This window comes from Onthophagus taurus, chromosome 7, assembly GCF_036711975.1.
Source record: "Onthophagus taurus isolate NC chromosome 7, IU_Otau_3.0, whole genome shotgun sequence".
Lineage (NCBI taxonomy): Eukaryota > Metazoa > Arthropoda > Insecta > Coleoptera > Scarabaeidae > Onthophagus > Onthophagus taurus.
In genome coordinates, this window is record NC_091972.1 from 4,181,030 (window position 1) to 4,207,892 (window position 26,863).

General features: G+C 31.9%; 1 protein-coding gene across 3 annotated transcripts in view; it reads right to left on the reverse strand.

The window, feature by feature from the left end:
- Positions 1–26,593, reverse strand: part of LOC111422094 (isotocin receptor-like) — a 112,551-nt gene extending 85,958 nt beyond the window's left edge. For 2 of the 3 annotated variants that reach the window (XM_071197969.1, XM_071197968.1), the window contains exon 1: positions 26,342–26,591. The gene's annotated coding sequence lies outside the window, so the exon portion shown is untranslated. Of the gene's footprint in view, positions 1–26,341 lie in introns of all 3 variants that reach the window. The other variant, XM_071197967.1, reaches the window with a different exon arrangement.
- Between the last annotated feature and the right edge of the window lie 270 nt (positions 26,594–26,863).

Here is a 26,863-nt window from a genome sequence, read left to right on the forward strand (position 1 = left end):
CATGAATAATGGTTTGTCAATTTTCAATGGGATAATACAAACGTAATGGTGAAAATCAAGACAACCATAAGGTTAAATTGTTTGTTAAATCCGCCCGGTTTTAAGTGTCGAAATGGAATGAACGATTTCAGAGTTAATTACCCAAAAAATTGACGTCACATCATTTTTCTTATAGAAATATCGCGAAAAAAATTACCCGTGCGACGATAACAACAAACCTCCCAGCAACAAACTTTTACCCGTAATTTCCTATCTACTTTCTTAGCTGATATCTTCCTTATAATTAGGAATTTTTTATTGATATTAAGATCAATAAAAAATGAAGAACACCGCGCTGTACTTAAAATAGGTCAAAATTACCAAATTTCAAGGCCTTGTGCAATTGTTACGAAACCGAATTTTAAAAAACTGTTATCACAGTCAGAAAGGGCGCTCCTTCAGCTATCTTAATCCGTTTTCGTCGGTCAATATCTATCGGCGTCATGCTTAAATCACCCTTAATGTCCATCCCTATACGTAGAAACGCTTAAATATTCTTCTTCTAAACAACTTTCTTATTTGATAGGGAGAAAACTATAGAAACATATCTATCTTATTGAAAATTTTCTGCTCTTTCTAGTGGTGTATAACACGTTTGATCACACGTACATTTTTGGCCAAAAACTGCAAAATTCACACGTTTTAGCCATTCTTAAACCTTGTTCGGGTCGATAACTTTCTTATATGAGCAGGAGAAAACTCTAGAACCATATCTATCTTATCGGAAATTTCTGCTCTTTCTTATGGTGTCTTTTAATAACAATTATACACTTTAATTTAACAACAATTAATTAAAGTTATACAGGATGGTCAGAAATGTGCGTCAAATTTTCGTATCTCAAAAAGGTTATTTTTTTAAATGGCAACTCTACTTTTTTCCCTCACCACCGTATTATATGCTGAAAAATCAGGAGACTTTGTGATTACATCCCATACTAGTAGAGTTACTAGTAAACATGTTAGTAGACTTTAAATTTAGTTACTTTACTGTAGACTTTAAAATGCGCACACCCAATATTCGCAAAAGATTTGAGGAAACCTTAACTGGAAAGACGTGTTTAAATTTTTTAAAAACTGTGCCATTCCTTCCATCCCGCTAATTTTGACCCAACTCAATTCCAACGGCAGTTATTCCAACAAGATGGCGCGCCACCACACCTCAAGAAGCTACTAAATCAGTTTTGACACTCAGGGAATTGTTTAAAATAATTATATAAATTTGAAGTAATTAAAGTTTAAACTAATTTTTCTCGAAAATTTTCTTATGTAACCAATTATATACCATTATGTAACCATAATTATGTAACCATAAATTATGTTACCATAACCATTATGTAAACCGTTTAACGGGTAAATTATTTTTTCGTTTTCAGAAACTATTTAGTTATGGTAATGCCACTATTTGACCTTGTTGACAAGTGGTCTCTATACAAGGTTTATATATAAGAGGTTATCTAGGTTCGTACGCAATCATACTGCGCATTACGTCACATGTGGAAAATAATACCGCCAAGCAATTCAAATTAAACAAAGGCATGGAGCACCACATGGCCATGAGGTTGCGTGCGCAATCCGTGATCGCTTACGTCACGAAACACTCCTGCTCTTGCCCCTCGCACGCAGACTAAAATCAAAGTATTGCAGCATAGGAACTTAGACAACCTTTAATATATAAACCTTGGTCTCTATAAAAGTCGCTAACCGTTAAAGGGTTAAAAATGAGGGAACAATTTTGAAATCTATACCAAAAAATTGCACAAAAGTTAAATCTTTAGACCGATTTCAGGGATTTTTCCATAAATCGTTTATAATGATTTTCACTCAGGTCGTCGTGACAGACTCTGTCACAAATGGGAGTAAACTAGAAACAGAAAAATCTACAACGTTAGTAGTTTTTGGCGCAAAACGTGTTTGTGCAAGCGCGCGATCGTCGCGTGTTATACACCACTAGAAAGAGCAGGAAATTTCCGATAAGATAGATATGGTACTAGAGTTTTCTCCTGCTCATATAAGAAAGTTATCGACCCCAACAGGGTTTAAGAATGGCTAAAACGTGTGAATTTAGCAGTTTTTGGCCAAAAATGTACGTGTGCAAACGTGTGATTGCCGCGTGTTATACATCACTAGAAAGAGCAGAAAATTTTCAATAAGATAGATATGTTTCTATACTTTTCTCCCTATCAAATAAGAAAGTTGTTTAGAGGAAAGGTATTTAAGCGTTTCTGCGTGTAGGGATGGACATTAAGGGTGATTTAAGCATGACGCCGATAGATATTTACCGACGAAAACCCGGATTAAGATAGCTGAAGGAGCGCCCTTTCTGACTGTGATAACAGTTTTTTAAAATTCGGTTTCGTAACAATTGCACAAGGCCTTGAAGTTTGGTAATTTTGAGCTATTTTAAGTACAGGGTGGTTCAAATTCGATGTCCGAATAGGCTAACTCGAAAACTATAAGAGTTAGAACAAAAGTAGCTGACATGTCATGATCTCGTTTTTCGAGAAACTGCTAATGCCGAAAACCTCATACCGCTATCGTCTTTTGTTTTTCCGCTAGAGGCCAAAATTGAAAATATCGTAAAACCCGCAAATGTAATTATCTTGGTTATTATTATAGGTGGAGTATTATAACTAAGGCATTATATGGACACTTTTTTACAGAGAATTTGATGACGTAGTCAAAAAAATTTTGTCGGGTTTAGATTTTGAGATATTATCACAATTTTCGTTTTTTTAAATGGAAACAAGCACTGATTATTCGCTTAATAAATTCGTTATTTTTTTCTGATTACAAAAATATAGGGTTTGACAGGCCTATTTCTTATTGTTTCAGAATAAAACTAAAAATAAACTTTTCTTTTAGTGCCGTTGAAGAAATTAAATTTACAGTTTCCTGTAAATTACGGTTCTATAACTAAAAATTAAAAAAACATATTTCTGATATTTGAAACAAATATATTTGTTAAACTGTTTAATTTATATATGTTTTACACAAAAGTTGGAATAGATTGCATTATTTCACATTTTTTATCACGATTTAATATGACTTAATAAATTATCGATAGATGGCGCTGATATGTTTTTTTTTTAAATTCAAATAAACATAGCAACATTTGTTTGTATTCGAAAATTTTCTGAAGTGTCACTTTAAAAATTCTGTTTTTAGAATGTTACATATTAAAAAATTATTTGTTTTTAAATACTAGAAGTTATCTTCGTATTTAATTGTTAACTTTTTAGATTTTACCTACCGCCCCGTAACTTACAGGAAACTGTAAATTTAATTTCCTCGACGACACTAGATGGAAATTTTATAAAAAAAGTTTATTTTTAGCTTTATTCTAAAACAATAAGAAATAGACCTGTCGAACCCTATATTTTTGTAATCAGAAAAAAATAACGAATTTAATAAGCGAATAATCAGTGGTTGTTTCCATTTAAAAAAACGAAAATTGTGATAATATCTCAAAATCTAAACCCGACAAAATTTCATCAACAATTCAATATCTAAGGGTTGAAAGTATCCAATTCGCAGTTATCTTACATAATTCACGTCTTCCCCTTTTCACGTCCAATCTTCATCGATATATCAATATCTGGCAAGGATCTGAGTAAATTGGGAAACATTCCGCATTGAATTGGTAATCCGTTTGACGAGTTAATTTCCGGTTCATCCCCTCATGAAAAATTGTTGTGTGAAAAATGTAAATTTCTCTCAATAAACCGAATATAAATGTTGATAAACGATTTTGCTACGAATAATTAAGCTCTTAAATTATAATATCGCTGTTTAGAGGGTATTGTAGATGTTTGTAAAGTATTATCTTATTGTGCGGTTCATAGAAACTAGATTGGTTCTTGTTTACGTAATAATCACGGCAATTATACATCTATAATTGCACTATAATCATTTTATAATTATGTATTAGTTATAATCTGGAAATTATATTCTAGTTTCGGGTTGAGTATAGTCCTACTTAGGTAAACTGAGTTTTGCACCTACTTCGAGATATACGTGAAAGGTATGGAGCTTACAAGAGCTTGATCTGGTCAATATCGATCTTCCTTGTATGCAGAATATATTAGTTTTCTCTTTCCTTTTCCATTTATTATTCTGAGCTGTTTTTTGAAGACTTGAAAGAGTGATGCGTTGAAAGACTCTTTATCAAAGTTTTTTTAAAACTGAGTTATCAAAAAATTGATCGCGTAAATTTTGTTTATGCGATAAAAGGTCGTTATCACCGTCCATACAGGCTCCAGCAAGTCCTCCACACTAACACGAACAACGCTGAAATGACTACATTCCGATGCTAATTCGTAATACCGTTGGATTTTCGAATGATTTATATTTCAACCCCAATTTTTTTTGCTTTATTTTGATGTTCAATCGCGAATATGCGAAAAGGAAAGGACAATTTTCATACAAAACAGGACTTGGACGATCTCGATTTCGTCGAGTTCAATAGAAATGGATTTGACATCTGAGGTCGAAGGACACCAGTGATTTCGACAAAACGTGCTGGGAATAGAATATTTAATGCGCCTACAGGGTGTTATTGATATATATCTTGAGTGATACTAGAATAAGCAAAATGAAGGGGAAGGATATTTTTCTTCTTACAACTTTAATTTTCGGTTCAAATTATTTTTTAGTTTTTTCTACAAGTCCTTGATTATTCAATTTTAATTAGGATAAATAGTTTTAACGTGTTCTGTGAAGTGTAGAAATGGAATTTGTAATTAAATGTGAGGAAAAAATTTAGGAAAAAACATCCAAACGTCATCTAAATGATATTAATTAAGAAAAATGACTTAAAAAAATGATAAAATCTTTAAATTAAAGAAATTTACATTTAAATTTAAAACAAATTTTAATTAGATTTTTTTTATTCTCTAAAACGAATTAGAACGTTAACCTTTTTTGTTCTATTTCAAGGTTAAAAATGATTTAATCTATTTTAAAATGTAATTCAATTTGAACTAATATTTTACACAAATGTCAAGATTCTCGTTATATTTCCATTATTATTGATGAGTTTCTCTTCGTTTGGTTGAGGCAAATTGTTTGTATGCATGCAAATAGTACATTTATTATGAACATTATGGGTTTCGACTTAAAATAAAGAAAACGAACGTCAAAAAAGGCCGAAATATATAATTCAGCCCTCGTTGGTATTGATTGTGATGTATCACACCGTAATCCCCAACGTGAACTCTTCACCATGTAATTTACTGGATGTCAAAAATATCCCTCGCAGATATGGGTTTTTCAACGAAGTCTATTACACGACGACCAAGGGCAGACGGCCAAAAAAACAGGATTGTTAAATGATTTTCAAAGGTTTACTATTAACTGACATCTGGAGCTAATAAAAAAATGTGTTTATATTTTCCACGATTTATATTAAAGCTGTGAATAAAATGTGTCCTAATATTAACCAAGTTGTATCATAAGCTCAGACATACGCAAATTTTTCCAAGGACGCACGGTTAAACTCGAAACTTTCTAGTTCTAAGTGTAGTGTTAGTTCTAGTTTTAGTTCAATACAAATATACCAAGGTTTATAGAACATAAGGTTACCTCATTCCCTATGCCTCTGTAATATCGATTATTACCCCGCAAATTGACGTCACTGGTTCGATACAGTCAGAATAAAAGATACCCTATACGTGCCTATACTGTGGTACAGTCTATATAAAATATTTAATCCTCGCATCGTGTTGTGTTGTTCATAGAACCAGCTACGTCACTGACCCACCTGATTTTCAAGATAGATACAAATTTATTGGAGAAAGATAGTTGTTTATTGGCAAAAGAAGAACATAATTTAAACTAGTGGCACAGAGCAATGGCTCATCAAAACTTTAGACAAATTGAAAAGGTTTTAGAGCAGAACAATACTGTGGTAAAAGAAACCTTAAAGTTTTGCAGTTCATGTGTGCAAGGAAAGCAACATAGAGAAACTTTTAAAATGAGCTTATCGAGATCAGACAAGATAGGTGAAATTGTTCACATGGATTTGTGTGGTCCAATGGAGGAGTTATCGCTTGGTGGTTCAAGATATATGTTTCTATTAAAGGATGATTGTTCTAATTATAAGACTCTTTATTTCTTAAAAAGTAAAGATGAGGTATATAAAAAATTGAAAGAGTTCATTATTGAATTAAAGAACCAAATTGGAAGGGACATAAAAATCGTTAGAAGTGATAACGGAAAAGAATTTGTAAACGTTTCAGTAAGAAATCTATTAAAAGAATCATACATCAGCTCACTGTACCTTATACCCCTCAACAAAATGGAAGGGCAGAAAGAGAGTTTCGAACTATTATGGAAGCAACAAGAACAATGTTGGCTGAGAAAAAGATGGAGAAAAAATGTTGGGCTGAGGCAACGAACATGGCTGTGTATTTGATAAATAGAACTGGAACGAGTCCAGTAAAAAATAAAACACCTTATCAAGTGTGGTATAATAGAGATTTTGACCTTCAATCCCTACGAGGAATATTTGGAGAGGAAGTTTGGGTTTATATACCGAAAGAGAAAAGACAAAAATTGGATATGAAAAGCAAGAAGGCTATATTTATGGGATATGCATAGAACACAAAAGGTTATAGAGTATATTTAATTGATAAAGAAACTGTGACAATAGAAAGAAAGATAATTTTTGTGCCAGAAAGTGAAGAAAGCAATGTGAACAAGGAGACAGAAGAAATTGTAAGACTAGATTTTGAAGTGGAAAATGCAAGTGAGATAGTGGAGGATGAAGAGGGAACAGAGGGAAATGAAGAAGAAGACCGTGAAGAGGAAGAAGAAGGACAAAAATATGGTGATGCTTTACAAGAAGAAAATGTAGAAGTTCAGAGACAAGAAAGGCCTAAACGAAAAATAAAGTTACCGAATAAATTAAAAGATTATGTGAGTTATTTTACTGTTGATCAGGACGAACCCATAACATACGAAGAAGCTATGAACAGTGAGAACGCGCATGAGTGGGAAAGGGCAATAAAAAATGAACTAAAAGCTTTGACAGATAATAAAACATGGGATTTAGTAAATAAACCAAAAAATTGTGAAATAGTGGACAGTAAATGGGTATTTAAACTTAAACGAGATGCAAACGGTGACATTAATCAATTTAAGTGCAGGTTGGTGGCAAAAGGTTATCAACAACAGGGCTTACAGGAAGATCTCTATGCTCCAGTAGTAAAAGTAAAGACAATAAGAACATTATTAGCTATTTGTGCGACTAATAACTGGTTAATATATCAAATGGATGTTTGTAATGCATTTTTGCATGGAGAATTGCAAGAAGATTTGTATATGTATTTACCAAAAAATTGTAAAGTTAATGGCAAAGTATCTAAACTTAAAAAGGCTATTTACGGTTTAAAAAAGGCACCATTGTATTGGTACAATAAATTTGAAGAATTTATGTTGGCAGAAAGTTATGTTAAAAGTAATTGCGATAATTGTTTGTATATTAAGATTTCAGAAAAATTTAAAATTTACGTATCAATTTATGTTGATGACATATTGATAACAGGTTCCTCTAAACAGAACATTGAAAATTTAAAATATAAATTACATGAATTCTTTAAAATGAAAGATTTGGGACTGTTAAGTTATTATTTGGGAATACATGTAATTCAAGATGAGACAAATGGAAAAATTACTCTTTCTCAGAAAAGTTATTTCGAAAGGTTACTTAAAAAATATGATATGTTTGATTGTAAACCGGTGGGTACCCCTATGGAGCACAATTTTGATTGTAATATTTTAATAAGAACTGAAAGCGAAAGTACAGAGTTAGAGCATAAATGTAGACAAATGATAGGTTGTATTATGTATAGTATGTTAGCTACTAGACCTGATTTATGTTTATGTATTAGTATATTATCAAGATTTCAGAGTTGTGCTAGCGAAAAATTGTTTATATCATTAAAACGAGTATTACGTTATATTAAGGGAACGCTGGATTTGAAATTAACTTATCAAAAATATAACACTAATGTAATATTGGGGTATGCCGATTGGGGAGGTGACACAGTGGATAGAAAATCAACCAGTGGTATTTGTTTTTTAATACATGGGTGTATGGTGGCTTGGACATCTAAGAAACAAAGTACCGTGGCTTTGTCAACAACTGAAGCCGAGTATGTGTCGTTATGTTTCGGAATAAGTGAAGCTTGTTGGTTTAAAAAATTATTAGATGAATTAACAGACAGGCAAGATTCAAAGGTGGTGATTTACGAAGACAACCAATCAGCTATACGTACAATAAAATCTCATGAACAGATGAAAAGAATGAAACATTTAGATATTAAATATCATTTTATAAAAGATAAAATCAAAACAGAGTTGATTGAAATCGAGTATATTGATGTGGTAAACAATTAGCCGATATATTTACTAAACCATTGAACGGCATTAGATTTAAGCAGTTAAGAGACGAAATGTTAAACTGATTTTTTTAATTTTTTTTTCCAACAAGGTTCTGATTGAGGGAGGGTGTTGAAATAGGGTTTTTGTAAGAGACGGGGTTGGCAATCGTGAACCTTGTGTGTAAGTGACCGCGTGTTGAGTTCGTTGAGTTGTATTAGAAAACTAGTAAAAGTTGTTATTAAAAAATAAAAACGTTTTTGTTACATCTTAAGTTTCTCCACACCTTAAGCCTGAATACGTCTCTCAAGACGGCACTGTTAGTTCTAATGATAGTGCTAGTTCAATACTAGAACTAACACAAGACCTAGAACTAGAATCATTCGGGTTTAGCCGTCTTGAGAGACGTGCGGCTAAACCCGAATGTTTCTAGTTCTAGGTCTAGTGTTAGTTCTAGTTCAATAAAAATATACAACAATTTAACGCTGAATAACATCTAAAACTAGAACTTAATTTTCTATTTCTAAGTCTAATGTTAGTTCTAGTTTAAGGTTAATAGAAATATTCAAAAACGTAACACTGAATAACTATTAAAACTAGAACTAACACTAGACTTAGAACTAACACTAAAAAAAATTAGTGATAAAAAGTTATATTATTTACATACAATATTTATTTCTTTAATGAGATACCTAATTTAATTCGGGTCAAGAAATCTCTCTCTTCTCATTCATAGTTAATTAAGATCGTCTTTAAATCCTTTAATAAATGAGTTCACCCAACTAAAAACATTCCTTACATTCACCATCTCAAAAAAGAGAATTCCGAGGTTCCTCGGAAATTAAATTTATCCGGACGTAGTTTACGTGTATAAAATCGTCCAATTATGAATTGTTTAAAGACGACTTACAACAAAAAGAGGCATTTTTTTCTTTACATCTTAAAAGAATTGATTGACGGTTGAATAATTAATTAATATCCTTAATACCTATTTTAGCAATATTTCAATCAAGTAAATTGAAGTTAGCATTTTAATCGTTTTACGCGATGAAAATTTATTCCAAGTCGCGTCGTGATAGATTTAATCGATTTTTAAGTGCGAATTAACGGAAATTGCAGTAGGAATGGATGACATATTTCAGATCAATATTGTAATTACAACGGGGTTTTGCGCCACTCTTCCAGTTTTATCAATTTAGATTGATAAAGTCTCAATTTTATTGTAATGGAAAATTATTAATTAAAAGTTAATGATAACTGAGGTATAAGGAAAGTTTTATATTATTCCTATTGTTAGATGAAAAAGGATTTTTTTGGTGTAACAATAAAGATTTGTGCTTTAACGTTAAGTTCGTGTTGCTGGAGTGGATTGAAAATCAATGTAGATATAAAACAACGTATCTTACGATTTTACGTTTCTTACGGGCGAAACAAAATTTTTTATTGATTCTTTTTATCAACAACTGATTGTCCTTTTTATAGCGGCCTAAAAGATTTAGCCTAAGCTTTTTCCACTCCAATCTTTTCTTTTTATGCATATACAGAGTGGTCAATTTAACGTGAGACAAGCGATTATCTCGAAAACGGTTCATTTTACATAAAAATTAACCAAATTTTCTGTGCGAAGGGGGAAACCATATGACGATAACATTTTTTGACCGTGACCTTATTTTCAAGGTTATATGAAGGTCACGACTAATTTTTTAAATGGAACCCTATATATTTTATTATAAAATCTGAATCTGTGGATAAAAGTAAAATAATTCAAAAAATTTTACTATGTGGTTTTGCCAGTACAACGGCAAATCTTTAAAAAAAAATTGAAACTTCTTCAAAAACAATTAACTAACGTTTATAATCTAGCAAGAACAAATAAGATTTTTGAATTGTTAAACATTTTCCTACCCGCTTCGATACATTATCTTTAGTTCTTAATTCTTAGAATACTATTTAAGAATGCTCAACAAAAAAATCCAGAAATACCTTTGGAAAGAGGTGTAAAAGGTTTCGACATTTCTCCGCCTTTGTTAATTTGATAATGGAATAACGCATAAAAAACAAGAGTTCTTTGAACTGCTTATGTCGGCATTTTCAGAATATCGCTTTCAAAGACTTAATTGGTTGAATTGTTTTAAAATGTAACAGGTAAAACTAAATTTGCATAAAAACTGCTTGACAACAAATTCTGAATTCATTCCATCGTTTTACATTAACGCAAAGTGTTTAAACTAAGTGATTAAATCATGGATACTCTAAGTGTGGCAGAAAAAGTAGTAATGATTTTTATTTATGGAGAAAATGGCAGAAAAGTTGCTGATAGTATAACTTTGTATCGAGAACGTTTTCCTGATCGAAATACGCTTTCGAGAAGTACCTTTTACAGAGTTGTAAATGATTTTACTAACACTGGAAATGTGGAATCAAGAAAAAGAACTCGGCGAGCAACTGTAACTACGGAAATTGCGGTATTAGCTAGCGTTGAGGTAAATCCTCAAATTAGCACTCAACGACTTGCAATTTAAGTATAATAAAGCGCAACAAGTATCACCCATATCACATTTCATTGCATCAACAGCTTTATGGAGGTGATTTTGAAAATCGATTAATATTTTGTCAATGGGCACAAGAACGAATGCGGTTGGACGTCAATGTCTTTGGTAACGTGCTTTTCTTGGATGAGTCTACTTTTACAAACAAAGGACAAGCCAATAGACATAACATGCACTATTGGAGCGTTGAAAATCCGAGATGGTTGCGTTAAGTAGAACATCAACGACCTTGTACTTTTATGCTGAATGAGGAGAAGTACTAAAATTTTTTAGATGACAAAATATGTGGTTGCAAAATGATGGGTATCCAGCACATTTTTCACATATTGCACATGAAGCTTTAGATCGTGATTATGCTGGGCGATGGATTGGAAGGGGAGGTCCAATTTCCTAGCCTGCCAAATCACCTGATTTAACACCTCTTGATTTTTTTTCTTGGGGCGTCCTTAAGGATAATGTTTATCGCGAAGTACCGACTACGCCAGAAAGTATGAAAGAGCGGATAAGAAATGCATGCAGAAATAGTAGCCAAGAAAACCTTTTAAGATGTAAAGAAAGTTTTAGTAGAAGGATTAATAAATGTATTGAATTGGGTTGGGAAATATTTCAACATTTATTATAAATTTTATACTTGTTGAAAAATTATTTAAATTTTGTCTACAAAAGATGTTTCGCCGTCGTTCTGGAAAAACCACACGGTAATTATTTTTTTTGTTATTTTACTTTTAACCATAGATTCAGATTTTGCAATCAAAAACATAGGGTGCCATTCAAAAAATTGATCGTGACCTTCATATGATCTTGAAAATAAGGTCAAGGTCAAAAAATGTTATCGTCATATGGTTTCCCCCTTCGCACAAAACAACTTTCATTTGGTTCATTTTTATGTAAAATGAACCGTTTTTGAGATAATCACTTGTCTCACGTTAAATGGACCACCTGTATATAAACCCTTTCTTAACCCATTTACATCAAGTTATAGATCCAGTGTTAACGCAGAATAGCAACTAAAACTAGAATCTAGTTTTATACTAGCACCATCATTAAAAATAACACTAAACCTAGAACTAGAACCATTCAGGTTTAGCTATGCGTCTTTTAAGACATCTAAACCTGAATGTTTCTAGTTCTAGGTCAAATTTTAGTTCTAGTGACAGTGCTAGATAACGCTAGTTAGCATTAGATATCACTGTATTGCATATTTTTATTGAATTAAAACTAGAACTGACACTAGATCTAGAACTAGAAAGTTTTGGGTTTAGCCGAGCGTCTTCAGAGTGTTTCGTGTTAGTTCTAGTTTTACACTAACAGTGTCACTAAAACTAACATAAGACCTAGAACTAGAATCATTTGGGTTTAGCCGTCTTGAAAGACGTGCGGCTAAATCCGAATGATTCTAGATCTTGGTCTAGTGTTAATTCTAGTTTTAATTGTTATTCAGCGTTAGATTGCGGTATATTTTTATTGAACGAAAAGTAGAACTAACATTAAACCTAGAACTAGAAACATTCGGGTTTAGTCGTGCATTTCTTAAGACGGGTAAACCCGAAACTTTCTAGTTCTAGTGTATAGTTCTAGTGATAGTGTTATTCTTAGTTCTAGTTTTAGTTATTATTATTAGTTTTAAAACTAGAACTAACCCTAGAACCAGAATAGTATATTATTCAACAAGCGTATAATGGCGGCTGTTACCCACGAAGAAGAAGTTGTAATCTGAGTGGGTAACATCCATTATACGCAAGTTGAATACTATACTTTATCTACAACTATTTAATTTTGAAAAAAAAATCAAAAAAACGAAAAAAAAATAAACTTGATAGACATTTCAGACATAACCTCAATATAAGAAAGCTGTCATTTCTGTTAATATTTTATTTTTTGATTAGTAGGCAGTGTCAGAAGTGTGGAATAATGGCCTCATTATTCAACACTTTGTCTGTCATGGGTAATGAGTGTCATTACCCGTCAAAAATCAATTGTATAACGAATAGATAATTCAATAGTTGTAGATAAACATTCATAAATATTATTAAAAATCTTAAAAAATCAAAATTGTTAGACCTATATGAGGAATACTATATGTACAGGTGCCCATTATGTGTGGAATATAGTATATATCTTAGTAAGTATCAACTTTACAAAAAAACATTTTATACAAAAGTTGTTTAATATTTGATTTGCCATAATAAGACACCATTCAATTGTTTTAATTTCAGAAAACAAATGAGCAACGAATAACATTTAATTTTTTTTAAATGGCAATGTACCCTTTCGTTAGGCTCATTTGATAGAGATTTTTTTTCTCTTTACGATGACGTAAAATTTTAGTACCCTTATACTAGAAAATTTTTGAAAAAAATGTAAAAACAGTTTATTAAGTTAATTTTGCCAATAACATGAATCTAGATATCCGAAATCTTATTTGTCCTAACATTTGAATGTAAGCTATTGAATGTGACAGAATCTTGTTTATTTAAATAAGTTGGTAGATCAAAAAAGAAAAATGGTTCATTTAACAGAAACTGAACGCATAGAAATTTTAATTATGGTCGGTTATGGGGATCGCAAACGAACACAATTAGAAGTATGTGAAATTTTCAATGAGCGTTATCCACATCGAGAACCAATCACTCAATCAGTAGTTAGCAAAACTTCGAAACGTTTTAGGGAAACTGGTAACGTTAAAGATCTGCCAAAGACTGGTCCGCAGAGATCTGCAACAGATGAAGATAAAAAGATCGATATTCTCATAGAAATCGAAGAAAATCCAAACATTTCAACTCGTCAGTTATGTTTAAACCATGCTCTAAGTAAAGGTTCAATACACAAAATATTACATGCAGAAAATTTACATCCGTACAAACCGACTTTATTGCAAGAATTATCCGAAGATGACTACGGTCGACGTGTTGAATTTTGTGAATTTATGATGGAGCGAATCAACAGCAATCCAAATTTTCTCAATAATATGGTTTTCTTTGACGAGGCTACGTTTTGTTTAAATGGTAATGTAAATAAGCAAAATTCTCGATATTGGGCCGCTAAAAATCCCCATTGGATGATTCAAAATCATACTCAAATACCACAGAAATTAAACGTATGGGTGGGAATTTGTGCAGATCACATAATTGGACCTTTCTTTATTCGAGGTACTCTAACTGGTCACCGTTATTTACAATTATTGCAACAGCAAATTACCCCAGCTTGCCAAGAAAATCTTGATGATCTTTGGTTTCAACAAGATGGGACACCGCCCCACTATCATTTAGATGTACGCCGATATTTAGATACGGTATTTCCGGCCCGTTGGATAGGCAGAAGAGGGTCTGTAGAGTGGCCACCCCGATCTCCGGATCTTACACCTTGCGATTTCTTCTTCTGGGGATATTTAAAATCTAAAGTTTATGTGAACCGACCTCAAAATCTGACAGAATTAGAGCAACGAATAAAAGGTGAAGCTTGCAGCTATTTCTCCCAGATCGCTAAGAAATTCTTTTCAAGCTTTTTATGATAGATTGGGCCACTGCCTTGCAGTTAATGGTGAACATTTTGAACATTTATTGTCGTGAAAACCATTTTAGTGCTAATTTCGTTTTGTCTTCAAAGTTTAATAATTTTCATTTACACTAATTTTTAGTTTATTTGTTTTATTTTGTATGTAGATTTAATTTACGGTAATAATTCGAGGTAGTTGACGATCTCGGATATCTATATTAATGTTATTGGTTAAATTTTCTTAATAAACAATTTTTACATTTTATGCAAAAATTTTCTGATGTAAGGGTACAAAAATTTTACGTCATCATAAAGAGAAAAGAAATCTCTATCAAATAAGCCTAATAAAAGGGTACATTGCCATTTAAAAAAAATTAAATGTTATTCGTTGCTCATTTGTTTTCTGAAATAAAAACAATTGAATGGTGTCTTATTATGGCAAATAAAATACTAACCAACTTTTGTATAAAATGTTTTTTTATAAAGTTGATACTTGCCAAGATATATACAATATTCCATACATAATGGGCACCCTGTATAACGCTGAACAAAAAGAATTTCCCAGAGCTATTATTAAACGATATAACTGACATCAATAACAACAGAATATTTCTAAAACTGATGCAGTTATTTTTAATTTGATTCTGCCACTCTATTTCGTTCACGTGACCATATTCCTGCCATGCACTTTGACATTTGAGGTTATAAATCTCGCCTAAGCCGGTTTTATATCGTATTCGTTTTAATTTTTAATGTGTAACAAATTGAATTGTGATTGTATCTGATTATTCAAGGATTTTCCGTTGTTTTAAAGTACCATAACATTTGGTTGTATTGTCTGTACACGAGAAAACATTTGTTTAAACATTGATATTCATGTTGAGGTCATTACTCTACAACCTTCACTTGTGAACCCATTTGACGGTAATTAATTTAATATTTTTTATTTATATTATTTACTTTATATGTTATTTTAGTCGTGCCTGATGACGACTCTGCGGTGAGTCGAAACATATGTAGCACAGATCCTGAATAGTTAATAAAAAAAATCAATTCATTCAGATTTTGCAGTACATGTTTTAAATATTTTTGTAATGTTTATTGTAATTTTTGTAATTTACTAATTTAAACGTTTATAATCAATGTACTTCACCCTGTTAATTAAACCAACAGGTCACGTTCACTGCCATCTACTAATTCAATTAGTGTCTCATGAATATTTAGTGATAGTATCGTTTTATCACAAAAATGTTCGATGAAACGGCGAAATATTATCTATTAACGAATTTGTTGTAAACAAAAGCTTTAATTATATTTGGTTTTAAAATTTTTAAAGTAAAAACAAACAAATTTTTAAACGTTGTTTTCGATCTATTTTTAAAATAATTCTAGGACATCACGTGTATGTTTTCGAAAACAAAACTACGAGGTAAAAAAATTTCATCGAAAAGCGAGTCGACGAGTTCATTTACATATTTAAGCAAGGAAAATGTCGTAACTATTTTAGAAAGAGGAGATAACGAACGGTTTTTTAATTAAATTTAAACCGGGTTCTCCCAAAACTTTTTTTAAATGTTATGAAACCAGGAGGAAATTTATGGTATAAAGCCGGTTTTACTGTGTTAATTAAATAAAAATAAGTTAACAGGTTGGTTTTATATCCACATTTAGCTTCTCCGGAAATTTAATGTCTCATTTTTACACTCAACATGGGAAAAAATTTAATTTTAACAGGAAACGGAGAGAGGAAGTCACATCAAAGAGACATGTTTAAAAATGTATTAGACAACAAAACGTTGAATTTTATATTAGGTAGCTTTATCCAAATCGACCTTATTCGTATGCGCATGATATACTCCACTTCCATTATTTATCAAACAAATGTTACCTTCTCTATTTGATGGCTTAAAGCAAATAAAACGTTGGTTTAAAAGAACATATTGAGTTGTTCAAAAAAACAACAAAACCTAACTCTCTATTTTATAATGTTCTGTTCGGTAATGGTTTTCCAATTTACTTTTATAAAAAGAAAACAGAAAGTTCAATAATTTGCGGGATTTCGGAGAAGGTTGGAGAAATTCGACCTTCACAAAGCGACTATGATGTAGAGCTTGTTAGGCCTTACCCGAAGAATTGGCAAATTTGCTCACGTCGCTCCTTCACGAAAGTCTAACTTACGTTTGTTATACCTTAAGTTTTCGAAGATCGTTTCCATTTTTTTCTTTTTTTGAAACGGGGAATCACAGAAACCCAATAAATTAATCTAAAAGCCAAGCGAGATTTTATGGACCGTTATTTTTACGGTTATTATACCAAGTATAAGGTTGACCTTCGTTTTTTTTGTGAATAAACACATAAATGATTATTAGGGAAACGGTTTTTACGATAAATTAGAAATTAATTCGCCAACAACAAGTTGAATTTATGGAATTTTTTGATGAAGATAATTTTTATAATAACTTAAAGCTTTTTATTGAAAATAAAGCTATTTGCTCATAACTAAATTCTTGGACGTCCAAACGAGGGAAGAAATAAAAGATTAGAAAAAACCCGGAAACAAGATATAAATTAATTAAGTTTTAAAAGCATTTTTGTTATAATAAATAACGTATAATTAATTCTACTAATTATAGTCAATATTACTCGAGAAAATTTACACAATACTAATAAATTATTGATCAAACTTACAATTAACAATCGAAATAAATTGAATGAACTTTGTTACGTGAATTCTCAAAAATGTCTTATTCCAGAAAATAAGCATTAATTTTATAAATTTTGAAAAATATACATCAATCTAGCACTGAATAACAATTAAAACTAGATTCGGCTATACCCGAACGTTTTAGTTTTACACTATTACTATTATCTGGGATAATGATAGATATCAGAGATCTGTTTAGGTTAGTTCTAGTTTCACACTAGCACTATCACTAGAACTAACACTAGACCTAGATCTAGAAACATTCGGATTTAGCCGCACGTCTTTCAAGACGGCTAAACCCGAATGATTCTAGTTCTAGGTCTTGTGTTCTAGTTTTAGTGATAGTGCAAAACTAGAACTAACACTAGACCTAGAACTCGCAAGATTTTCCGAATCTTTCTAGTTCTAGGTCTAGTGTTAGTTCTAGTTTTAATTCAATAATAATATGCAACACAGTGATATCTAATGCTAACTAGCACTACCTAGCATTGTCACTAGAACTAGAAACATTCGGGTTTAGCCGTCTTAAGAAATGCAGGACTAAACCCGAATATTTCTAGTTCTAAGTCAAGTGTTAATTCTAGTTTGAGTTCAATAAAGATATACAACAACCTAACAGATTTGGAGGATTTTAAAGTATCCATTGATCGCAAATTTATAAAATTAATACTTATTTCCTAGTGTAACAAGACGCACGGCTTAACTGGAAACTTTCTAGTGCTAGTTCTAGTGATAGTGTTAAGTTAATTCTAGTTTTAGTTGTTATTGACCGTCAAGTTGTATATTGTAGATCTAGAAACATTCGGATTTAGCCGCACATCTCCCAAGATGGCTAAACCCGAATGATTCTAGTTCTAGGTCTTGTGTTCTAGTTGTAGTGATAGTGCAAAACTATAAGTAACACTAGACCTAGAACTCGCAAGATTTGGGTTTAGCCGTGCGTCTAAAGGCGACGGCTAAACCCGAAACTTTCTAGTTCTAGGTCTAGTGTTAGTTCTAATTTTAATTCAATAATAATATGCAACACAGTGATATCTAATGCTAACTAGCACTATCTAGCATTGTCACTAGAACTAACATTTGACCTAGAACTAGAAACATTTGGGTTTAGCCGCCTTAAGAAATGCACGACTAAACCTGAATGTTTCTAGTTCTAAGTCAAGTGTTAATTCTAGTTTGAGTTCAATAAAGATATACAACAACCTAACAGATTTGGAGGATTTTAAAGTATCCATTGATCACAAATGTATAAAATTAATGCTTATTTTCTAGTGTAAGAAGACGCACGGCTTAACCGGAAAATTTCTAGATCTAGTTGTAGTGATAGTGTTAAGTTAATTCTAGTTTTAGTTGTTATTGACCGTCAAGTTGTATATTTTAGATCTAGAAACATTCGGATTTAGCCGCACATCTTTCAAGACGACTAAACCCGAATGATTCTAGTTCTAGGTCTTGTGTTCTAGTTTTAGTGATAGTGCAGAACTAGAACTAACACTAAAGCCGAAACTTTCTAGTTCTAGGTCTAGTGTTAGTTCTAGTTTCAATTCAATAATAATATGCAACACAGTGATATCTAATGCTAACTAGCACTATCTAGCATTGTCACTAGAACTAACATTTGACTTAGAACTAGAAACATTCGGGTTTAGCCGCCTTAAGAAATGCACGACTAAACCCGAATGTTTCTAGTTCTAAGTCAAGTGTTAATTCTAGTTTGAGTTCAATAAAGATATACAACAACCTAACAGATTTGGAGAATTTTAAAGTATCCATTGATCACAAATGTATAAAATTAATGCTTATTTTCTAGTGTAAGAAGACGCACGGCTTAACCGGAAAATTTCTAGATCTAGTTCTAGTGATAGTGTTAAGTTAATTCTAGTTTTAGTTGTTATTGACCGTCAAGTTGTATATTTTAAACACTTCAAACTTGTTTAAAACGCCATGCATATAAATGTGATGTAATAAAAGGCCAAAATACACCTTTCGTGTAAATACACCGAATACCCACTTTTTAAGCGAAAGAATAATATTCCTTCAAAGGCCCCAAAAATCAATTACGTATTAAAACAACTAAACCCAAACGTTAATGAAAAAGATGTTGATTAATTTAAATTCTAGTACAAATCGATATACAGGGTGTTCATTTCAAAACTTTCCACCTCAATTTCTGTAAATCCGGAAGTTTAAACAGAAAATTGCTGAAATAGGTAAAGAATGGTTTTATTCTTTACCTATTTCAGCAATTTTCTTACTGTCGCAGTTTTTAATGAAAGGCATCCAGATCATGAAGAAATTCACTCAGACTGGGTCCGTTGCAAACATAAAACATAATGAGTCGAGAGTTTTTAATGAAACCGCTCAACTGGAAGTATTGGGTCATTTCGGTATCAACCCCAATACTTCATTACGTCAGGTATCTCGTGCAACTGGTATATCCTTGGGTTCTGTTCATAAAGTCGTAAAACTTCACAAATTAATTGAAAATACATCAAGAGCTAATTGAAGACGATTTTGACAGGAGAATACAGTTTTGTGAAGAAGTGACCACTATTATTAATAATAACAACGTTTTTGTAAAAAATATCTGCTTTAGTGATAAATGCACTTTTTCTTTAAATGGATTTGTAAATAAACATAACTGCAGATATTGGAGTAATGAAAACCCTCATCTGACTGTAGAAGGGCATACACAATATCCTGAAAAAGTTAATGTATGGGCCGGCATTTTGGGAGACCAAGTGATTGGTCCAGTGTTTATCGATGGAAATTTAAACGGCGAAGTGTACTTGGATATGTTAGAAAATACTATCAATCCACTAATTACGGAAGCTCTCGAGAATCAGTTGGATAGAGAAGAAAATGCCTTACTTGATGAGAATGAATTACATGTTCAACAAGACGGAGCTCCTCCTCACTATGTTCTCCCAGTACGACAGTGGTTAGATAATACGTATCCAAACAGATGGATAGGACGAAGAGGTCCTATAGAATAGCCAGCCAGATCACCAGATTTGACGCCATTAGACTTTTTTTTATGGGGTCATTTAAAGTCTGTTGTATTTACCCCTCAACCTCAAAATTTAGAAGAACTTCATCAGAGAATTACTGCAGCTTGCCGTGGAATTCAAAGGGAAGTTGTTGAAAATGTGCGCCGTAGTTTTGAACAACGGTTGTACCATTGTTTAGCTAATAACGGACAACACTTTGAACAATTATTAAGTTGATTTTCTCTGCAAAAAGTTTTTGTACATAATTAAATATCTGAAAATAAAATAAAACGTTTCAAGCAGTTAAAAGTTGTTTAAGTAATAACCAAATAAACCTAAAAAAAAAGAAAAATTAAACAGAAATCGTTTTTTCTAAATATCTCTGACAGACGCCAGGCAAGCTAGCCAACGTAGGTATATCATTGTCAAAATAACCTAAATATCAAAGATTTCGGATTGCTCCGAAATAATAAAGGTTTAATGGTCGTTGTAAAAACGAACATGGTAATTTAATTTTATAAATTAATAATAAAAGATTACTTATTCTTGCTTTTAAGAAGGTGATTAAAGTTTTTAATATTAAAACGGGAAATACAAAACAAAGATTTTCGCAAAAATTTCGAAAACGAATCGATCAATTTAAAAAAAATAAATACTAACATGTAGTACCTTAAAAGACCTTTAAAATGAGGTACCCCTTTCCATTTAAGATTTTTAAGGGGTTGGTTTCTGGCGGCGGGGGGTTGAAGTGAGTGAGTCAATTTTTGCATAAAAAGTTGTCCCCTTGGTTTTATTATTTATCTATTTCAGCGATTTTCTTTTTAAACTTCCGGATTTAGAGAAATTGAGGTGGAAAGTTTTGAAATGAACATCCTGTATATGATAAATATCATATCGATATATACAGTGTGTCCCCGGATAGGTGAAACGACTCTTATAAAACGTAAAATTTCTTTTTTCGATATTAATTGTCATTTTTTTGGGGTTTGGCCCTGCTTGATTAAAGACTAATTTTGAACATATTTTCAAGTTTTAAAAAACAAGTGAGCCTGGACGGTGAAAGAAAAACTCTTTGTGGCAGGTAAAGTACCTTTTCTGTTTACAGTACGTGAAAGTGTTACTAAAAAGTTTTGTTTAGAATGAAGAACTATGGCCATATGCAAATTTTCGGTATGATCGGCCTACTTTGGTAAAAATCTTTTTACCTGACACAGAAGGAGTTTTCGCTTTAGTGTCAGCACTCACTTGTTTTTTAAAACTTGAAAATATGTTCAAAATTAGTCTTTCACCAAGCAGGGCTAATCCCCAAAAAATTACAACTAATATCGAAAAAAATTTACATGTTATAAGAGTCGTTTCACCTATCTGGGGACACACTGTATATATCGATATGATATTTATCATATACAGGGTGTTCATTTCAAAACTTTCCACCTCAATTTCTGTAAACCCGGAAGTTTAAAAAGAAAATCGTTGAAATAGGAAAAGAATAAAACCAAGGGAGACAATGTATAAATCGATATGATAAAATGAAATAAACCTAAATTTTAAGTTGTCGATGAATTTATTACTCCATGAAGAAAATTTGGAGATAAACATCCTTTTAAAACTTTTAATACAGTTTCTTTTAAAAATTGTCCTAGTTTCTAACATCGCTAATATATTTTCTTAAACTCCCAAAATTTTAAATTTTATTTTCCAATACTTTTTCCATTACTCAAATTTTTAGTTATCACCATATCGTTATCACCTTTACCTATAAGTCCAATTACACCAGGAATTTATCCACGAAATGTGACGATTACGCGTTAACAGTTGTGTGCAATCTTGGAATTCCAACAGTATCAAAATATGTTTCTTTTAAAAACCTTGAAATTTAAAACGTTAAAAAAAAACCGCTAAAATATTTTAATTTTAATGGCCTATTTTGTTTTTTAATGTAGTTAATCGTGTAACTTTATTAGTTGCAACCAACCCCCAGATTTAATTTTGTGTCTTTGTAGGGTGGTGAACAAAGGAAAGGGAGGTGTTTTATTGAATTTAGTCGCCGTCGCCAATGAAATTCGATGGAGAAATTGGTGGAGATAGAAATGGAGGCAATTTTCTCCTTTCTTTTGTTGATTACCCAAAAAAATGTGTCTTAGAAAATATTTTTTGAACAAATTATTATATAAACTGGTTTGAGTTAAATTGTTGCTGATTTTTTCATCTACATATTCTTTTTGCTTGATTTATTTTCTATCCCAATTCTTTTATTCGGGCGGAAATATGAATTTATGTATGTAATTAGAGCATAAAACCCAGATTCCAATTACCTTTAGGTCGTAAATTAATTATATTAATACAATATCGATTAAATTATTTCTTGTAAACAGTGTTATGTCATAGTCAATATGAATTTACTTTATTGATTGTTTAAAGTGTACAGGAAGGATGGTCACAAATACCGTTTCAATTTAATTTGATCACTGAAATGGAAATTAAAAAATGTTTTCCTTATAATCGCTTTATTACAATGATGGTAATAATAGGGTGGATATGGTTATGCGGGGAAGGATAAAGTGAAAGGTATTTCAAACATTTTGGGGGTTTATCGAATTTTCCCATCATCATCATCGTTTATTTAGATAATTTCGGGGAGCTAAATACCCACCGTCGTAAGTTTCGGTATAATATCCGTTAGTTTAACAAAAATTTCGTTCTACATTTCGATGGCAAACACGAACTTCCGTCGAAAATAGAAAAAAATATTCCAGTTTCGGTAATTTCATACAATAGAAATGCAAATCTCAAATAACTAACTAAATTCTTTAATTTTAGTACCTTTCAACGAAAGTATTGAGTGCTAAATAAAAATATATGATTCTATATTTATCAAAGATCCTTAATAAAAGATCTTTGTGGTTGGCGTCACGCCCACTCATTTTGAATGAAATGTGAAAAGAGGGTCTAAAGTTGTAAATCTCGTAACGTCTCCTCAAGATTAAATTAAAGTTCACCCTTCGGAAGCATTCGTCGATTTGGATTAACGCTTCCGCCAACCCACGGATATAATCCAATACTCCTAACTATAAAATTGAATTTAAAAAAAAAAGCTCCAAATTTCAACCTTTACAGTCAGGAAGTTTCCCGGTGAAAATCGATGACGAGCACGGTTTTGCACGAAATTTGCTACTTTGCACGTTATATTCGCCAAATTTCAATTAGGTCTTCGTAGATAATTACGACCTTAAGGCTATAATAAACCGGATTTTATCGTGGAAGGTTTTAAGTGTAGGTTATAAAACCTCTAACATGTGTATAGAAAAAGTTTAAAATCGTATAAAATATTTAAATGAACTATTTTGAGTGGTTTTAGCACTAAAGTAGGCATTTAATTTATGTGGCAAGATTTACCTTGTAAAACTTTCGAAAATTTTGTTTCGTAGTCACCTTGGAGTTAATTTCAAGATTATAAATGTTAATTCGGCTTTTAATGCGGTTATAAGATGTTTAGACACACTTTCGGCGTTTTTTAATAGTTTTTCAGCATCTCCATTGAAAAAAATTATATTACAAGAAGTAGAACCAGTTTCTAGTTTCTTCGAATCTTTCTAGTTCTAGGTCTAGTGTTAGTTCTACTGTTAGTTGTATAAAAATATATAAAAATCTAGCACTGAATAATAATTAAAACTAGAACTAACACTATTACTATGTAGAACTAACACTATACCTAGAACTAGAATCATTTGTGTTTAGCAGTTCTTAGAGACGCTTAAGACGAAAGCTTCTAAACTTCTAAGAAGAAATTTCTAGTTCTAGGTCTAGAACTAACACTAGAACTAGAATTAACACTAAATCTAGAACTAGAAACATTCGGACAAAATTCCAAACATGGGAAATATTCCGGACAATGTTCCATTGAAAAAACTAATAATACAAGAAGTGTAACCACCTTCCAGTTCATGGAAGGTGGTGCGTCTGAAGACGCACGGCTAAACCCGAAACTTTCTAGTTCTAGGTCTAGTGTTAGTTCTACATAGTAATAGTGTTAGTGTAGTTCTCTGTGTCTCTCTGTGTCTACTGTTACCAGAAGACTTAATTTTGCTGTCAGAAAACCAAATTCTATTGTCAGAAGACTAGATATTATCAATGGTGTAAATCCTTCTCATACAACATAAGACAGTCTCACCAGAAGACGAAATATTGCTGGTAGAAGATTACGTATTGCTAGGAAAAGACTAGATATTGTAAATGAATCACATCTTTCTTAAAAAAACTACACCCTACTGCTAAAAAACGAAATAATGTTACCAGAAGACTTGACTTTGCTGTCAGAAAACCAAATTCTATTGTCAGAATACTAGATATTACCAATGGTGCAAATCCTTGTCATAGAACATAACACAGTCTCATCAGAAGACGAAATACTGTTGGTAGAAGACCAGATATTGCTGAAAAAGACTAGATATTGCTGGCAGAAGACTAAGTATTGCTAGTGAAAGATAGATATTGCAAATGAAGCACGTCATTCTTACACAAGACTACACACTACTATTAAAAATCGAAATACTGTTAGCAGAGGACTTAATATTACTGTCAGAAGACCAAATTTTGTTGTTAGAAGACTAGATATTGCCAATGGTACAAATCCTTCTCAAAGAACATAACACAGTCTCTCCAGAAGACGAACTACTGTTGGTAGAAGACTAGATATTGCTGGCAGAAGACTACTTATTGCTAGTAAAAGACTAGATGTTGTAAATGAACCACATCTTTCTTAAAAAAAACTACAGATTACTGCTAAAAAACGAAATACTGTTACCAGAAGACTTGGCATTAAGACTCTAAGCTTAAGTTCTACTTAAGCTATGGCGACAATGAGCAAAAAGAAAGGAAGAAGAGAGCAACCTGGTTTGATAAAGAATGCAGAAGGACGATAGGAGATGATACTACGAAAATCTGGGATCATAACAGTGATATATACAGTATACAGTAGCAGCGATGCGAATCCAGAACCAACTAACAGATCTCGAAAGACTTAAAACAAGGAGACAAGTTTGGCTCAAACCCTATTCTGGCTACGAATACATAGGTACTAAGACAGATAGACTTCGGAAAGGAAACCTAGTAACCAATGAGACCTTTCAACTGGTTGCCTATGCAGATGAAATTATTGTGGCAAGAATGGAGGAAGAGATATTGCCCAAGAGTATCTTGGATAGACGAATGTACGGGAAAAGACCAATGGGAAGTGAATGACATTGGCAAAAGATAAATTGGTGCGGAGGCAGAAAATAAAGGAGGTCAAGGTCCAATTTGATCTATAGCCCCATAAGAAGAAGAAGAAAAAGATTAAAGCAGTATCAATGCTGTGAGGATAAGACAGAAAGAACACTAAAAGCTACAGAAATGAATTACTACCTTGAAGATCTAGATTGAAAAGGATTAGAAACGATCAAAGTGAAAATTTGTAAGCCTCAAACATAAGTATAACAGTTTGAGATAAAAGTGATGATTTTGAAAATGCCATAAAAGCACTTTCTTAGAACCCACTCTTAGTTTATTGAATAGGATAAGATTACAAAAAAAAATTTACCACCTCGTTAAATTTTCATAGTCGTCTGTGAGTATGAGTTTTTCACTTTTCTCGGTTTTCCATAATTTAATTTAACACGAATCTTCTTTTTAGAGTCTAGACAAAAAAGATTGTCTTTGTCGTCCCGGCTTAGAAAAAAAAATAATGTAATATCTACACAAAAAAGAACCACCTATGTGCTCACACGAACGACCTTTTCTTTATTGAATAATCACAAAAAAAAAAGTTATAAAAAATGTAATCCAATAAATAGTCTATTCTGGTAGAAGAAATTACAACAAATTTGAATTTTTCCTTTGTAATTTCCAAAGTGAAACTTTTAACTTTTCTTTCTGTACTATGGGTGCTTTTGAAAGAGATAACGTGAGGTAAATTTTAAGTGCAATGTAAACTTGCGGATTCTTTTTCTACTCGAAAAGTAATAATAACGGAACAAAAAAATAAAAACCTTTTTATTACTTAAGTTAACAACGAATCCTCGCTGTTTCGAGAACTTTAATTGCATTGGAAGCTGTACGAGCTTTCAGAACGAAACTTGAATTGCTCAGGGAAAGAATCACGTGTATTAAATAAAAAAATAATGATAAAAGACTTTTTTTAAACTTACCGTTAAATACATAAATTTTCCTAATGTTAATAACACTTTTGAAATGTTCAACACTATTATTAATAAAAATAATCATTTTCTTATAATTATAAAAGTTCGTTTTCATAACAATAACAACATTAATTTTAATAAATTTTATTACTTAATTTTTTTAAAGTTTGATATATTTTTTTGGGGTTATTTTGGTTTTGTAACTTACGCGCGCGCTTTCATCATATATTTCAACACTAGTGCTGTTCGCAGCGCGAGCGAAGTACTACTGCCATTGATAAAGAACTCTCCTCCAGGAGGTTTAGCGCGAGTCTTGCGCAGGATATCCTGCTGAACATGAAACCATCTAAGTTCCACCCATTATATATCCTCGAAACTACTCGTTTCATTCTCAAAAAAAGCATTGTCTTTAACAACTTCTATTTTTCAACATTTTCAGTGATTACGATATTTTTATTGGAACAAAGACACATAAACTAAAGATTTTGTCTTTTTCTTTTCGATATAACGATTTTTTTTTTGGTTTGATTT